The 17,191-nt window shown below is 44.4% G+C and overlaps 1 long non-coding RNA gene across 1 annotated transcript; it reads left to right on the top strand.

The window, feature by feature from the left end:
• The first annotated feature begins 3,538 nt into the window (after window positions 1-3,538).
• LOC144164149 (uncharacterized) lies at window positions 3,539-16,375 on the top strand. The gene is made up of 3 exons (XR_013321077.1): window positions 3,539-3,781; window positions 11,623-11,774; window positions 16,308-16,375. It is a non-coding gene; the product is annotated as an uncharacterized LOC144164149 (long non-coding RNA).
• The last annotated feature ends 816 nt before the right edge of the window (window positions 16,376-17,191 follow it).

Below are 17,191 nucleotides of genomic sequence, written 5' to 3'. Positions count from 1 at the left end.
GTAGAACTGTGCTCCGATAGGCAACTGTTGGGAACTGTCAGGGACCACACTGCTGCGACGATTTCTGTTTTCCAATTGTTGGTATCACTGTGGGACATATGTCAAGGCTGCGTTAGAATGGTGCTTGCGGTTTCCTTCTGATACCAATGCATCCGCCAGCCGGGCAAATGACCTCAGTTTATACCAACAGGAAAGCAGATATATTGGAAAAGTGGAGTCCCATAGACAGCTTCTCAACGTCTATCGGAACACCGTTTTATATAAACAGCTGGTCTGAAGGTACCTGGAACGGCGCACCGGATAAATCCATAATCATTTTACGTGGATCAGTGTTCCAGTAACGTACACCACCCGTTTATTTGGAACAGTGATCCGTATACTTTTATTTGGAACGCCGATCCAGATAATTTAGCTGCAAAAATATGTGGTGCACTGTTCCACTTACATTTTCAAAGTATGTGGAACATGGTTCCAAATATATAAGTGGAACTTTTTTGCAAAAAAGTTCCAGTTACTAAGTCGATCTTATGTGGATCCAGATTAAGAGTGTATCATCTGTTTTGCAAAACTGGCCTGGGTTGCCCAACACCTTCACATGATTCTGTTCATCACTCTTTTCGTTATATATTATTCTGTATGATTCCTTAAGGATAGCAACAGAAATACAGAAGATATTTTGAAGGAAGCAGGCATCGAAACTTGCAGCCCCACGTCCGCAGCATGTTGTACCAGTGACCAGCACCGCGTGAAGAAGGGTAAGCGCCAATCAATGGGTCAGGCAAAACATCTCTGCAAAAAAAACAATAGGGCACCAACAAAAGCCAAAAAGGTCTCCTGGCCGCTAAGGAGGATGCTAGCTATGAAACAGGCGAATTTAACTTTCCAGGGAAAGAATATCTGGATTGTACACCTATGGAAACACGTAAAAGTTGTTTTCAGAAAAATTGATTCTTTGCAGTTTCTTTCTGCTTGAACAGTTGTAACCTCAAAATCTATTATTCTTTTTCAATGAAACCTCGCAGGCTTGTTCGTTTATTAATTAACTAGGAATTAAAAAATAGATGGTAAGTTTTCTTGTGAGCATGAATCATTTCAAAAAATGCACACAAAAATGACTCATTTTTCTGTGCTCTTTGGTATTTTCTCTATAACATAACTTCCTTACATCGGATGGAAAATGTCCTAGTTGTACCATACGATTAGGATCCTCGCTCTGTTCTAAAAAGTATGCAACTTCTGCAACCTATTCAATTGTTATTAATTTTCTCGTAACAACCAAGTTTCTTATGTGTTTTTGCCAATAACAATCAGCCATAATAATAAATTTCTCTGTTTTTTCTTTTGAACGTTATTATTACGGTTCTTTGTAGGGTCCATCTGAAATTAAAAATAATACCAGTGGAAATTTTAAACAGATTTTTAAAAGGTGGTCACATACGTTATTGCTACTGAATTCAGCATGTTTGCGGCAACTGTTTTTTGCGCGATTCGCCGTTAGACACTTCAAAAGTATGAAAAGCGGGAGAATAGTAATATTGAATTGCGGAGAATTGGTCAAGTAGTTACTCTATAAGGGCGAGGAGGTGGAACGTTTTTTCCCGTGATCCGCACAATCTTTTGTTTTGTAAATAAGTAAATGGTTTATAGACCCAAGTGTCATGTTGCTAGTGGAATAGAGAACAAGAAACGTGCCTAGTTAAGCGGAGTCCGTACATAATCTACAGTGTTTTATTCGTTTGAGTTCTCTTTTCATATCAACAAATATTCGGTATGTCAGAACCCGCTTGACTCCTTTCCTACCATACGGTATCAATTTACCTTCTAAACAGAAAGGAAGTTAAAATGTTGTTTGGAGGTACAGACTGCGTAGGGTATAGGCGGTAGTGAGCAGGCGGGGGAGAGGTGAGATGCATTAATACTAAGCGAGTGGGGAGGGTAACAACAGCGAGAACAAAACGGTGTAACTCATTAAGGTAGCTAAAACCGATCCCGCACCCCACTGAGTGTCTATTGATCGCATCGTGTGGACGATCATGGCGGACGATTTCGGCCTGCAATTTTCGATAACGGCTACGCCACTAGGTGGAGCTCGTGTAAAAAAGACATAAGACGGCGTTTAGAAACTACGTACGAAACTCCCATTTAACTTCCTAAACCAAATACGAACCCGTTACAGCGAGCATATCAGTGGAACCACTCTTGTCGTCCCTTGAGACCCACCAACACTTCCGACATGAAAGTTTTGCCTACTGCAGGATTTTCTAATGCTCAAAACCTCTCATGACAGATGGCCCCCGGTGGTGCAGACAATACAAGTACCGAGATAGCCATAGCGGTGTTCTAGACTATGTGGTGGTCTCAGGAATACGTTTTAGAGCGCTCGGGTGCCTTTAAATAGCGCCTTTCATAGACAGTTTGTCTATGGCTGGGCTGCCGTGCACTTATGTTTGCCATCATTTGTATTTGAATCACTGTAGGTTTGTAGAGAACGGAAAATGGAATTTTAGCAGCAGAGCGGTTTAACCTTAAGCCTGGTCCGGTGGCATTCGCCAAAACAACCAAGAAAAATACTAAGCGCGCGTCTGCGCGCGCTCGTGACGCGCGCTTGGCGTCACCTGACCTGGCACGTGGTCTTGCGCCTCTTGAGGAACTCGAAAAAAAAAATACCAGGAAAACAGTTCGTATGCCTTCGCGCCTGAAGTGGAAAGCACAGGACTACTCTCGCTGCAGACGCCAAGCTCGCAAATCCAGTTGCCGCCGGTTCTGCCTCGTGCTAACGCAGTCCGCTTGGGGACAACGTGAAAGACCGCGGATAAAACGATGGAGACGTGTCAGTGATGAAAAACTTTGTGGGGCTATTTTTGAAATGCATGTGAGCTGCAACAGCCGGGTCTCCGAGGAAAGAACCCCCGCCCCCCCCGCTCTGCTGTTGTTCTAGACTTGCACCATTAGTGAATCGTCCGCCATTTTTATCGATTGCGAATCCACGTGTATGCAATGGAGATCTCCTAAACTGATCATTGCAAAAAATTTCAGCTTCCTTGACCATTTACGGGTGTTCTGAGAGTAGAGTCAGGAAATTGTAGCGGTTAGAAACAGTTGGTTAGCTATTTGTGGTCAGTACTATTTCAGTGACGACGAATATGTTCTCCAGTGTTGGCTTCGTGATTGAACAAAACTTGTTCTATTTTCCTTGATATACAATCAGGTATTTCCAAAGAATATGGAACCAAGTAGCATTTTGCGCCTGACAAGAGCTTCTTTCGCAAAACGGCAGTAACGTTTCCTGCCGGAAAGCTTGCTACTGCCGAATGCTTTCTTAATGTTCTTTTAGTGCATATATTTCAATGTACGGCCTACGCAGGGATTTTTATGATTCCGGCCGGTATTTTTGCCTAACAAAATTGTGATATTTATGCGCATGCCAATAAGGCTCGGGCTTCGCCGGATGCGACATGACTCGCTGTTTCGAAAAGCTAAGCAAGCTCTAGATATACTTCCCGAGCGTATTCACTACAAATACCGGAGTAGCGACCTTTCTTGTCAGTTGGAAAAATCCGAGTTTCAACATCATAACTTCGATATGGAACTGGTTTTCAATCCGCTTTGCCTTATTTTACCCTTGTTGACGTTTTGCAGCCACAAGAATCCTCCACCGACTCCGACCCCGACTGCGACTCCGACTACGATTGTTACTTCGACTCCAACCTCTACTCCTACTCCTACACCGACTCCGACTCCAACTTCTCCACCCCTCGACGGCCCTGTTAATGCCTTTAAGGTAAATATCTGAGTTCTACATCCAGATTGTACCCATTTTGGAGGCCGCTTTAACTTCCCCTGGCAATTGATGGTGCACCGCTTTATTACTTTCCACAATTTAAAATACCTTTAAAAAATGGGATAATTTGCGCTTTGTCTTTCCTAATGTTGCACAAGGGCTCGTCTATTGCACAACGTTATCCAGCGTTTGTGAATTGTGAAACACGAAGACCCCTAAAGAACGTTGGCCTGCTCGCAACAGTCCAACTACAAGTTCCTGTATCTTTTTGACCCGCGATTGCGAAATTGTCAATAACATCGCACCCATAGTGGGGCATGGTGTACATATTGCCAGAGCCCCTTCGAAACACCAGTAGCGAGTTTTCGAAGAACGCGAAGATTGTGAACCATCTTTTGAACCGCTATAATATCTACGGCAGAGATTTTTTGTCTGTCATTAAAAAGTCTTGTGAGGTAAGTGCATTTAATTGCTGGACACTTGACGCAGAGCCTTTCAAAAAGTGGCGGGAATAATTGATGACACGGCAGTTAGCGATTGAAGAAATGGTTTATAACTATACAGACAACATTCTTCTCAATTCTATGGTGCTGCCAAGTTTACGCAAAGTTGATGTCGTTGCGTTTGTGCATGTTCTACGAATCGATTACCATACAATATTGCATTCAGTAGACAGATTCTCTCCACTTTCCTACCTGGCCCAGGGTATGGTTTCTACTCGGCGTGAAAAAACGTTTGAACCGCGTATGTTCAGATAGCACTACAGCTCACACAGGGGGGAAGAATTTAACCAAATCGCCAACATATTCGTGGCGGCATCATGCGCTACTGGAAGCATGTACTAATCAAATAAATGACGAGCGCAGATTGGTGTAACCGTCGCTTTAAGATATCGATCCAGCTATGAATGTTGCTTCGTCATTCATTTCAAGTGCACTCTACTTCAAGTCATGTCAGCGTCGCTGCCCTTAAACTATCTCTCTCCCTTGTGACCCTTGAATCACGCCGCGTTATTGCTCGCCTATGCCTCCTCCATAATTTCTTTTATCGGCAAGAATCAAGACACACGCTACTAAGGCCGCCTCACAGAATATCACCCCGCCTAAATCACACTTGCCCATTAGCCCCGATAACCAGCAGAACGTCAGCATTTGTTTCGTCATTTTTTCCTAACGCTATTATTCTATGGAACGCTTTACCCGCCGACATCGCCACATGCACTAATAGCACACAATTTATAGATAAGCTTGAAAAGACCTTCACATGATGCGTTAACGATGTTATTCTACTGTTCTGGATTGATGGTTTTATTGATGCTTCAACTACCTTGCGTATTCTGAATTCTGTTCGCTGACTTCACTGTTACCTTTGTACATATTTGTGTAGTTGTTATTTAAGGTATTCTTTGTTTTGTAATTTCCGGCTCTCATGCTCACCTTCTTGCTGTTTTCTTTTTTTCGTTCGTTCAATATTACTCCTGCAAACCTTGTTACCCCCCCCTTATGCAATGCCTGTGGACCCTTAAGGGTATAATAAATGAAATGAAATGAAATAAAATGCAATATAAAGAACTGGCCCTCCGTTAAATTACTCAAAGAAATTTTAGTAAACCTAATGTTCCCAAGGAAATACTGTCAGAATTCTGTACTTTGCTCGAAGAGCAAGAGTACGTAAAGTTTTTAGTTCTGAAGAAGGGTGAGGCTAGCTATTTGTACATACAAATAGAGCAAATGTTACCGCAAAACATGAAAATCAGAAAGTGCTGTTACTCGAGGAAGATTTGTAAAACATCCTTTTTGAACACTGCTTTAACCTCCCGTAAGGGGGCTGCATGACCCCACAAGCGGCTTTGTTGCTTTTTTTATTGTGCGCGCTTTATGCTTTTCCTGTGAGTACGACCGGGCTCCTCATTTTAATGTGTAATATTCCTAGGAGAAACAGGAGAACTCTTTATGAGAAGTGTCAAACATTGGAACAAGCATGTTTTGTCAGCGTATTACGGCCATGTAAAAAAACTATCAAAGGAGCATTCCACCACTCAAAAATGTTTGCACGCTGAATAAGAAGGCAGATATGTGCTTCTTTAGGATCTCCTCTCAGCATTCTGCTTGGCCCGGTGATGTTTTGTTGGAGGTCTGTTATATTCCGTGCCCTTCTACCTTGTGTTGTTTTTCCCAGTGTTGTTTGGTCGCAATGCATTTTTGAGGCGGGCTATGAGGTCGGTGACTTATGTCACGTGGTGTTTTCTCCGTCGCTGTTGTGACGCCACCGACCTACTGCTCATGCTTTTCGTGATTGCTTCAACGCACCTTGCTGACTTGTGGTTCACTGTGCGAAAGAGTTGGTTCCCTGTAAGGTTTTACACAATATATTTCTTAATATTAATGACGTCCTTCCATTTGCGCGTGAAACCAATACCGGGTAATATGGATACACAGAGTGGCGTATAAAGACTGCTTGTCGCGCATTGTATCTGCTTTTTCTGCGATGCGAAGCGCTGTGAGACAGAGGATGGAATTCGTAATCATTCATTACAAATGGGCATTGCACTGCTGTGGGTAACTTCCTTGCTATATCTTCGGGCACGTGATACTGTGGACGTTTTGCGTGTGGAGGATGAAAGTGTATCTACTTTGATTGTTTTTTCGCTCAAAAGGTATAGGAAATCTTTACAACGGGAAACGTTGGCGTGAAAGTACATTAATAAAATACAGGCAGTTTGTAAATGATTGAAAGCGCAGTTTCTGTGGACTGAACGAGGAAATGAAAAAGTGGCCTAATGAACATGCTCTTTTATAAACAATCAGCACCGTACCTCAATGATGCGGTTGCTTGTTCTCACAAGTGTTATCCTTACTAGTCTGCGTTTAATACGCTCCACCAGTCTTACATGATTGTAGAGTGCGGTGAGCCCGAAATGTAGCTATATTTATAACAATAAACTCAATATTAAATTTGCGTATTTTTCTTAGGCTTATTGACAACTAACGAAGGCATTAAGGGAAGGTAAAAATACCTATCGTAAGAGCTATACATGCCTGTTAAAATAAAAGCTTCTACAGCTTGAGCAGTTGGAATTCTAAGAGAAGTTGCTTTTTAATGGGGTAAGAAGCATCTTAGAAATTTTTGACAACGTTTGGAAGTATCAAAATACTATTCGTAAAGAAGATAGTGCAGCTACAAGCGATTTGCTCATTTTTCGGTGCGACACGATAAATAACCTTCCGATTTTGATCCAATGAAAATAGAATCAAAATGGCAAGCTTATTTTTTCAGAAGGTGTACGCTTGTTTCTTTCGCTTCGGTAGAGCTAAAATGGAAATTAAGGCGGGGCCGGAGAAGAAAAACTCTTAAAAAAAATACCAACAGAGAAACTCTTCGGGGGTAATGTATATCATGCCAGTTCCTTCCAAAATTATCACGTGCCGTTTGTTTTCACATACTGAAGCGTTCGCTGCCCTGTCATGTTCTGAAGTACCGGCCACCTTTTTCCAGAACGGCTAGTTGCGGCTACAACGCCAAAATTATAGCTGTACCAGGAGAGCGGACAAACAACTTACGATTGGTACCAGTAGAAATACAACTTAATCACATTATGTTGACGCAGCTACCAAATAAATGGATCGAGGCACCTCTAAATTGCCCTTGAACAGCATTTAACTGATAGCACTGACAGTGTATTATATTTTTAAATACTATAATATATGAAATATATTCTGATTCGCCTTGTATTGAGTGAAAAACAGATTTGGCTACGGTTCTGTGACGTCAGATGAAACTTGATATTGGTCGCAGATGCTAAACGACCATCCCAAATTCTTTCCGAGAGAAATTTTTGGCGAGTAGTTGCTCTCTGCATGCTCGAGCTGCTATTACACATCTAGCGTGTGGACGAGTTTTGGAGTGGCATTCTATGTCATAGGCGCCTTCCGCGCACAGTTTTAGCGTGCGACCCTTTGACGCCCGCTGCTTTGTTCTACGGCGGTGGAGGCGTGAGCGAAGATATCCGCGTAACCGAGTGAGGAAACGAGGCAGCTAAGGCAGAGAGAAAACGGAGAGTAGTGCCTTCCAAAAATATGAGGGCTGCCCGCGCATGTATGGCCCCATGTCTCTCAATCCCTTCTCCTCACACTTTCGCCATTCGCCTACTCTCCGTTCGTGGCTCATCGAAACCACGTGACGTTTGCGCGGGAGTTTGAAACACCATTTGAAACAACATACTCGGCGACGGCGCCGCGCTGCGAGACAACGGGAAAGAAGCGCCTGCCATCATGCGACCATTTCCTTAGACGCAGCTGATTTGCGCCGTGACCGTGAAGACTGCCCTTCACGCTGCGCACAAATGTTTCATTAAGGAGTATCCCAATCGCACGTACTTTTTTCACCGCCTATCTGAGACCATAGTTTGTTGATAGTGAGATGATGGTTTGTGTGGTGGTGGTGAAGTGATGCATAGTTTTCCCTCACGTTTCCCTCATACAGAATGTTTGTGTTTGAGCGGTAGCACGGCTACGGGAAGAGACTAAATATTGTAATCTTTATCTGGCCGGAACATCCCACCAGCGGCCAGCCCCCGCCAGCTGATTCTCAACTGTGGAAGAAGTAGTGGCACTGGTATATCGCTGTGCTCAGAGCAGGTTCTACATCTTCGAGTGCGAGTGTAGCACACACTTTGGTCCGAAAAACGAATCGCCAAAAACTACTTTCCTCTTACGAGACCTGGGACGACAATATCCTGAAGACCATCCGAATGAACTCTCACACTGTGGCTTACGGAAGGGAGCCGCTCCATTTTTATTGCATGGGTATCCGCTCTTTTTTTTTCATAGCCAACAAACTATCTCTTCAAGTAAACTTTCACTAAGCATACATTCGTTCGACATAGGAATTCAGTAGAATCAGGTTTCTTTTCTTCGGTGCATTTTCGCAGAAGGATTGTCTGGACGTGTTGCTGGTGGTTTTATACCGGGCACCGCTGTCTTGTGCCGCCTGCTTGACACACTGTTTCAGAGCACGTTGTTCTTTTTGTCCTCGCCAGTCACAACAGGCTCCCATCGCGCTGCCCAACGATGCTTTATGTGTGGTGTTATGGGTGGCTTGATGCACTCCCACGTGACGTGGTACAGTGTGGGCGTATTCCCGCATGATGCCCACAAGTGTTTATGCCTGGCTGGATAGATTTTACTCAGGACAAACAATTTTTTAGCAGTTCATGCCTGTCGATTGTAGAGTCAGTCGTTAGTTTCTGTGCTGCTTTCAGGGCTTATTTAGGTTCGACAGAGGTATGGCTAAGGCGTTGTGCTGCTGAGCACGAGGTCGCGGGTTCGATTCCCGGCCGCGGCGGCCGCTTTTCTGATGGAGGTGGAAAGCAAAAACGCCCGTGTGTACGAGATTTCGGCGCACGTTAAAGATCCCCTGTCGGTCAAAATTAATCCGGAGCCCTCCACTTCGGCGCGCCTCATCGCCTGCGTTGCGTCGGCGCGTTAAACCCTACAATCAATCAATCAATCAATCGATAGAGGTATTACGTACTTTAGTGCTAGTAGGTTTTTGGTACATGTGTTAGGGCCAGCTTGCGGGGATTTTTTTACATTTTCCCTAGGATACTCATTAGTTGCCCTTTCTCTGTCTTTATGAAAGCAATTATACCATAACCTGTACGAAATGTACTGAAAAAGACGTTGTGTGCTTAGTGTGTCCTCTTTCTTGCCTGTGGCATGGTGGCCGATTCTATGTACCATTGTGTTCATGCTTTCTGTGGTGCTTAAAGTGCTAAGACCCTTTTTCTGCTCCTACCGCTGCTGTGAAGCCACATGCCGAGGATTCTGATTTGTTTTTCGGAGATTTGCTTGTCGTTTAGGAGTACTTGTATGGTATCATTTTCTGGCTCCTTACTTTACGCAAACGAACTTGGATTTTTCCGTGGGCCCCGCAACACCGCACTGTAAGACATAGTTTTTGATCACATCAACGTTATTTGCTGATTGTGTTTCTTTCCTCCCAGTGAATCTGGCCTTGCCCAGATTGTAATATCATCCGTGCTCGTTGGCATGCTTGGTTCCTTGTATTATATTCAATCGTTTGTCAAGAGCTGTCACTGCAAGGCTGAATAAAAGGAGTAATATGATCAAGCATTGAGGGTTTCTTCTATGCGCCTTTGAAATGAATTAGTTCTCGTCTTCTCAAGCTAACTGTTTCCCTTCTGAAATATGAATGTGTGTGGCTGCCTCGAGTTTGTCTGTCTCCGCCGGTGTAAGAAAATGGTGTTGTTTGAAGGAAGGCAACTTTTTCTTAGCCCAATAATTTATATTCTCATGGCCGTTTATTCATGTGAAACTAGTGTGGGTTCGTTGACGCAGGAAAATGGTTGTTTAAGGGCCCCCGTCGTGTTTTTGAGTCGGTATTCTTCAGTATGTTACGTTGAGTTTTGTTGGCATAGTGGGAAGGGTGGGGAGATTTCTGTGTCTTTCTTTGCGCAATAATTCTGGACTACGACTGCTTTCTTGGTGCATTGCGTGTAGAGCCCTCTCTTCCCGCCCCCCCCTTCCTCCTGCTACACTGCGTTTCAACGCTATTCCGTTTATCAGGTGTCCTGATCCTGTGGGGCTCAGTTGAGAGTCTATTATCAGCGGATCGCGGCGGTCGGCGGAATTCAAAGCAGGCAGCAATAGTTGCGCGTATAAAATAACATATGGTAACGCGCTGTCCCCCGTCTTCCCTGAAGCAGCCCCTTGTATTGCTAAAGGGCGTGAATTTACGTGCTGTAAACACGTTAAGATACAGCTGCCTGCGCAACACACATCACCACAAGGGTCACACTGATGAAGCCTGGAAATGCAAGACGGTGAACGAGGCATCAAAGAGAAGCCGGCTACACAAAACAAACGAAGCTACTACCTGGGAATACATTATGACATGTTCCTGCAGCGTTCGTCAAAGAACCTGAGTGGCCACGTCCTCGTATGAAAACATTCAGAAACTATGACATCGGTGTCCCGGGGTTAGTGAAGCGTTGTCTGCCAGCCATTCGAAATTACATGAGACAGCTCCAAAGGTGTACAACCCTCATTCTTGCAGTGCTTAGCCATATTGAAGTGTTGATTCCGGTGGTAGTATGCGAGTTTTTGCGGCTGAACCACAATAATTTGCAGCCGATCAGTATATTAGAAAAAAAGTAGTTAAAGCGGGCTGTTTCTTCAGTTTTGCAATTTTCACTAAAGAAAGATTTGTAGAAAATACCAAGATCACGGATTTATTTAGTCCAAATTGCTTTTTACGTGATCCAGCATAATCACATTTTTTATTAGAAAGCGGTCTCGAAGGGGAATCGGGAAATCGTTCCCTAAAAATGTTGCCAGTGAAATGAAGGTCAATGTATTTAAAAGCACGTAATATTATTCTAGTAGGGTGGTTCAATCCCACAGAGTATTTAAGGTTCGGTGGGTTAAACGGACGGTGAAAATATGACAATGAATTTATAGAGACCTTCTCTATCAGACCCGCAATCCCATTGCTTTAGTTGAAGAGAGAATGCAAGAGCGATAGAGTGAAAAGGAGGTAGAATTGAGACAAAATTAAACTCACTGCCTCTTTTTCATGATTTCTTTATATGCTCCATTTCCTGGTAATTGTTTAGCTCAAACAACGCAAAATTAAACCGCTTTTTGTCCCCAAAAATAGGCAATAGTAGGGAAATCACTTGAGAAACTGATCTGAATTTTGAAGTTTTCAACCGTTCCAGCAAATACAAATTCTACATAAGCACCCCTACAAGCGACAAATAAGTAATTCTTCCAAAACTCCACCATAGTGTCTCTACTCCAAGTACTCTGTTACTGCAGGCTCTGGGTAATCTGCCAAAATTAATCGCCGCTTATACAGCTAGCAGCTGCCCTTCTTACGGCTGCCTAAACGTAACACGAACTCGTTACAACGAGGAGACCAGAGAGGCCAGTTACGTTTGGTTTCGTCAAGGCCCACCAACTCTGCTAAGGTAAGTGTATTTCTTCCTTCCATAGCTTTTTGAAATGCATGAAATCTCTCATTACTAAAGGACCAGCGTTATTCACAATGCAGGAAAACAGAGCAAATTGCGTGTCCCGCTTAAAGTGGGAGACACTTTATTGACATTGCGAGATGTTTGGGTTTCTTTTTTGTTTGAAAAAAAAATCATTATAAGGCAATCCAATCAACCAATCAACTCAACCATATTTGCGGCGGTAGTTGTGGATGGCGAGTGGTCCTCTCTCTGTATTGCGCTTTAGAGATTTCACGTGGTGCAGCCTATGTTGAATAAAGCAGTCTGTGTGTAACACAACCTCTCGTGGCAACTGGAGCATAACGGGGATGAATTTGCGCTCGCTCTCTTCGGTGTTAAGCGGTAATAAAATTACAGGAGTTGTCTTGTTTATTCTGACGTCTTCTTCACCCACAATGTCTAGGCAACATACGAGAAGGGGTAACGGTCTAAATATTTCATCTTAGCGGTTGTCTTCTGTGGGAGCGGTCTCTGCTGGCTAACGGAACCGAAAAAACTGCCACCCCTCGATCACTAGCAAGGGTTACTAAAATGGATAACATTCCCGCTTCCTTGTCAGCGAGAGTAAGGTCCCTGAAAGAACTAAGGTAGCGCCAACTGCTCCCTCCTTCTCCGCTGCCCTCCTCTTTTTTCTCTCCCCTCACCCGCGGCGCCGCCGTCCCTTTAACTCCGCGGCGGGGCCGCCATATTTGTTGGCCACTTGAGAGCAGACGCCCTCGCTACGCTTCAGGACGCTCGCTGCAGTTTGCTCTTGTTTTCGCGCCGAAATCGCTCTGTGGTAGCATTTATAGGATTTCTAGAGCCCCGTTTTACCAACACGCACTGAGTGATAGTGTTTTGTTTTATATTTTTGTCTACAAGGGGATATTTGCGGGGCGGATGCCGCTGGCGCATACGCACAGCGCGGTTTTTGTTTACGTGTGCGGCATTCTGTAACACCTCAGGATAGCTCGTGAATGCGAAAGGATCGAGCGTGGACATTTCAAACTGCTCTGTTACGGTAGTTCCGTTCTTGCATTCGCGTGACTGTGGTCGTGCAATCACTGCACAGAGGTCTTGCGCACGGTTCGCGGCAGTATACAGTGCGCTTCATTCGCAAATGCCGTAGTTCGAGCGCTGCGCTGGCGTCCTTGCACTCGCCTTTCTTGCGATAATTGTGTATCCTCAGCGGCGTTCACTCTGCGCCCGCTTTTACTAACGACCTACAGCCTACCTTAATTCCGCGCAGTTTAGAGTGCTTTGCCGTTTTTGTAGAAATGTTTCCTTCACCTTCATGTCGTTATAGGCTGCTGTGAGTAGACTAAAAACATACACATGCTGTTGTGCGTGTGTGCACGTACAGCGACGTGAAAAGCCCCTGCTTCCCCGACTTCGCAGCCGGATACACTAAACTACACTCGCGGCCGTACGTTCATGTGCGAACCTAGTGAAAAACGCAGACTTGTAATTCTGGGAATACGCGCCAGAGAAGACTGCGATCAATCGATCGGGTAAACTGAAATTACAGATTTGTGGCCTTTTATTTCTCATACGAACCAGAGATCGAGTCCCTCTAGGTACAAATTATGTAACTAGTTACTGCAGTTAATTAATCCTGCAATACGTTTTTTTCACCGGGCGCGGTCGTTTACAGCAGTTATTAATGGAGGCGCCTGGACAGAATTGTTTTGCGGTGGGATATATTCTGGCAGATTTGTACATTGCACTAACACAGGGATACACCCGAAAGAAATTGGAAAAAGGACCAATGTCACGATAATTATCAAGAGAAAACAATAAATCACAAAAATGAATTGGTGCCAGCAAATAGATATTTTATTGGAACAAACGTCCGTAATGACGTCGTGCAGGTGGCTTGTGCTGCTGACGTGGCTTCCCGTGAGAAAAAATGTTGGGAGTGGCATTTGGGTTTAGTTTTTTTAACGCCAAGCTTCTCCAATATCCGTTGCTCAAATTGATCCGTGAAATAATCCTATTGAGAAGGGAAAAAAATGTCGCCACCGAGTTTGAGATGCGCCACAAACACTTCGCAAATATAGGCAATAATGCATTGCAGAAGGGAGTTACTGTTCTACCGTAGCATGGTCAAATTCGTGTTCGCGCATCTGCTCAGTGCCGCGTCCGCTCAACTCGCTACACTAAACCCGTTTAGCAAGCGCTTTGCTGGACAAAAATACGTCTGCTGAAAATGATATAGTCGCCCAGTGTGTTTTGGTTCAAATCGCAATGAGTGGATACGCTGCGCCATTGACTACTAAGATGAAGTAAGCGCGCACACTGCAAATGTACGGCATCACGTGTAATGCAAACGTAAGTCGTAATTAACGTTCCTCTGTGCATACACGGAAGAAAGGGCGTACAGCCGTTACGGTGCGAATATGCATTTGAAGTGCTCATTCAAACGTGCGCGAATTTAATAAAGCGATAACAGAAATTGCGCATCAAACGTACGTCAACGGCGCGATCACTATATTAGCTGACCTTAAATTGTTTTACCTAGCCGCAATTTTTTTTTTCTAGCAACAGCCTCAATTTGCGCCGCACCGACCAAGCCCATATTACGCAGCAAATCACTCCGATGTCATAACAACGGGATTATAATACCACCCGCGTAGCTAACACACAAAACATGACTTCACGCCAAAAAGAGCGTACACGCACTCGGAACGCACAGATACATGGTCAAACGCAAGCTGCCGTCGGCCAAAACAAGCATGAATTCAGGTGAACAATTCTCGCGTCACGAAATCCTTACGACAACTGACTGAACATGCTACGCCGCTGATATTGATGCTGGAAGTTAAGCGCGCACATGACAAATACACGGCCTCTTATCCAAACCAAAGCTTACGACGGGACGAACTCGGCGCTGCGCGCAATGCCTACTCAGAACAAAGCGTGGACGACGGTCGCGAAGGGAATACGCATTTCTTCGTAAGTGACCGTTCAAGCTCGCGCAGAATTTAACAGAGCAAGAACAAGCATTCAGAAACTTACCTCGCAAAAGAGTGATGGTAGCGTCGGCCTGAAGTATGCCCGTTCAAATCTATGCAACCAAACATTTCTCCTTTCTGCGTCGCGTTTCCCGGACGGAATAACGAAGTCTTGTGCCCTGCCTGACGATATTCGCGCTGCCTAAGGCACAACACATCGACACCGAGAAGCAACCTAAAACGACACCGGCGCGACATTTTTTCGAAACGAGCAGCTAATTCTTACTTTGCTATTAGCTGGCGCCTACGATAAAGCCGGTACTGAAGCACGGTGGCGACGGTGGCTCGGAAGCCAGCAATGGCGTCGCAGCGGCGGCGTTGCGCAATGTGTCAGCCGGCGAAGCATCGGCGAGGCGACCCGGCGGCGGAGCAAAAAAAAAACAAAACCACGTGACTTTTCCCTTGGCCAATGGCGCGCGGCGTTCGCCGGCGAAAAAGAAAATGGCAAAAAACGAAGTAAGAGAGGAGCGCGGGCGAGGGCGAAAGGCGGCGAGATCTAAAGATGGCGCTACCTTAGTAATTTTAGGGACCTTAAGCGAGAGGAAGCGGCAGCGCCACCTGGGTTAAACTTAAACAGGTTTCTTCATATTCCACGAGAGTCGCCTGCCTTGAATTTTACCCAATAGACCAAATCGTTTGCGGTCATCGACTTGCCACGGTTACAGTTAAGCATTGATATTGACTTTGATAGTAAGCAGAAGCGGTTTTTCCGGATGAGTAAAAATCAAGAGAGGTGGATCACATACGAAGCAGCCGCCGTGATGCAACTATACAATTGTTGTTGCCCGAGAAAGTCGACTCTTCTTATAACGTAAGCAGGTAAAAGGTCAATTCGCTATGTCTTCCTTGCCCAGTGCGCTAGTACAGTGCGAACGCGTGGCCGTTTAAATCGGCTTAGGCTATACAGGCTAAGCTATGGCAGTTTTCTGATTTTAGTATCGCTTAATGCTGGACGAGTAGACCAAATCCTTATGACACCGTGCGATACATCCTGATTGAGTGCTAGTATGATTGCCTGCGTTTTTGTAGATTTATTTAGTACTACAGGAAACGAAATGGTCAATATTTCACATAGTCCCTCTCATTGTGTTCTCTTTCCCCCAGCAGTAGGCGGTAAATAATTGAGACTAATGAATATCAACCCACTTATATTGAGAAGAACGTAAATAAGCGTCGACAGCTAAACCTCTTTCACGCCGATTGGTATATACCCATTCAATAAGCCTTACTGAAGCGTCTCATCCTCTGTGACCTATAGCAGATTGTGCTAAGAAAAGTTGAAAAACAACAAGGGCAGCTTTTGTTAAGGCCAATTTTAAAATATCTGTTATTGTTTCTTTTTAAATCAATGTTAATCCCTTACTGTGTGTGTAAGCGTTATCTTAACATCGCCAAAAGGACATAAGCGGGACGGGGAAAGCGACGTTTTTCAGCCTATGTGCGCAAACTTTCAGTCAATCACTTGCAAATTTTGTGGGTGGGATTTGTTTTGCAGAAAAACGGCTACATTTGATCTCAAATTTGGACTTACTCCTGACGTTGCTAATTACACAATCGACGGAGGTAAGATACAAATTTTCAAGGCCATCCATCACGTGCACATAAAAAACATGTTTCGAGTTGGCATTCAAGTGGAGCGGATACAAACGAAAGTACCGTTTTATACTCTACCCAATCAACTACGCCTCATGCCGGTTAGTAAGAGGCAGAAGTATGCACCGAAGGTATATATTTTCTGGCAATAGACAAACGGTCTCAAAGAGAATCGCTGGGCATCGCATTTATGATGTGATTACCACCGAACCGGAGTAACTAATTCGCTAAGTGCATCAAATGAATAAGGTCCATCAAATATTGTCGCCCGAAATTCAATACTGTGAACCTAATGCAACCCCCACAGGCTATTTCTCTGATGTATGGCAGGTTTGGGCAATGTTTATGCAATAAATTGAACAAGATTGTTTGTTAGAACGTAGGCTGAACGGCATAAACGCACTGGCAGGGCGCACAATTCGATGCGTGTTATAGGTACCTCGTTTTCATTTTGACCTCAGAAATCAGCGGGAGAGGCGGCGCTCAGGAAACAGCACATTTGAGCGTATTTCGGAGGTAAAATGCGGGAATGTTGTCAACTTATAAATATACACTTTTAACGTAACCATGCGATGTTAATAGGCCAATTACTAATGGTATTTCAGTCCTTAAAGGGACACTGAAGTGAATTTGTCAAGCTCCCGTTTTTGCTTGGACTGCGTAGAGTGGCTCAAATTAGCACACTTTTCATCGTTTATCCGGTTGACAAATCGATAATTATTTTACAAACCGCGAAAGAAGAAAAACTACCATGCGCGGTTTGCGGCGGCCGCACCAACTAAAGCT

The sequence above is a fragment of the Haemaphysalis longicornis genome, unplaced genomic scaffold (genome assembly GCF_048455015.1).
Source record: "Haemaphysalis longicornis isolate Haplotype H1 unplaced genomic scaffold, Haemaphysalis longicornis Haplotype H1 scaffold_13, whole genome shotgun sequence".
NCBI classification, from domain to species: Eukaryota; Metazoa; Arthropoda; class Arachnida; order Ixodida; family Ixodidae; genus Haemaphysalis; species Haemaphysalis longicornis.
Note: the sequence above shows the minus strand (reverse complement) of the source record. Positions and strands in the feature narration are given on the sequence as shown.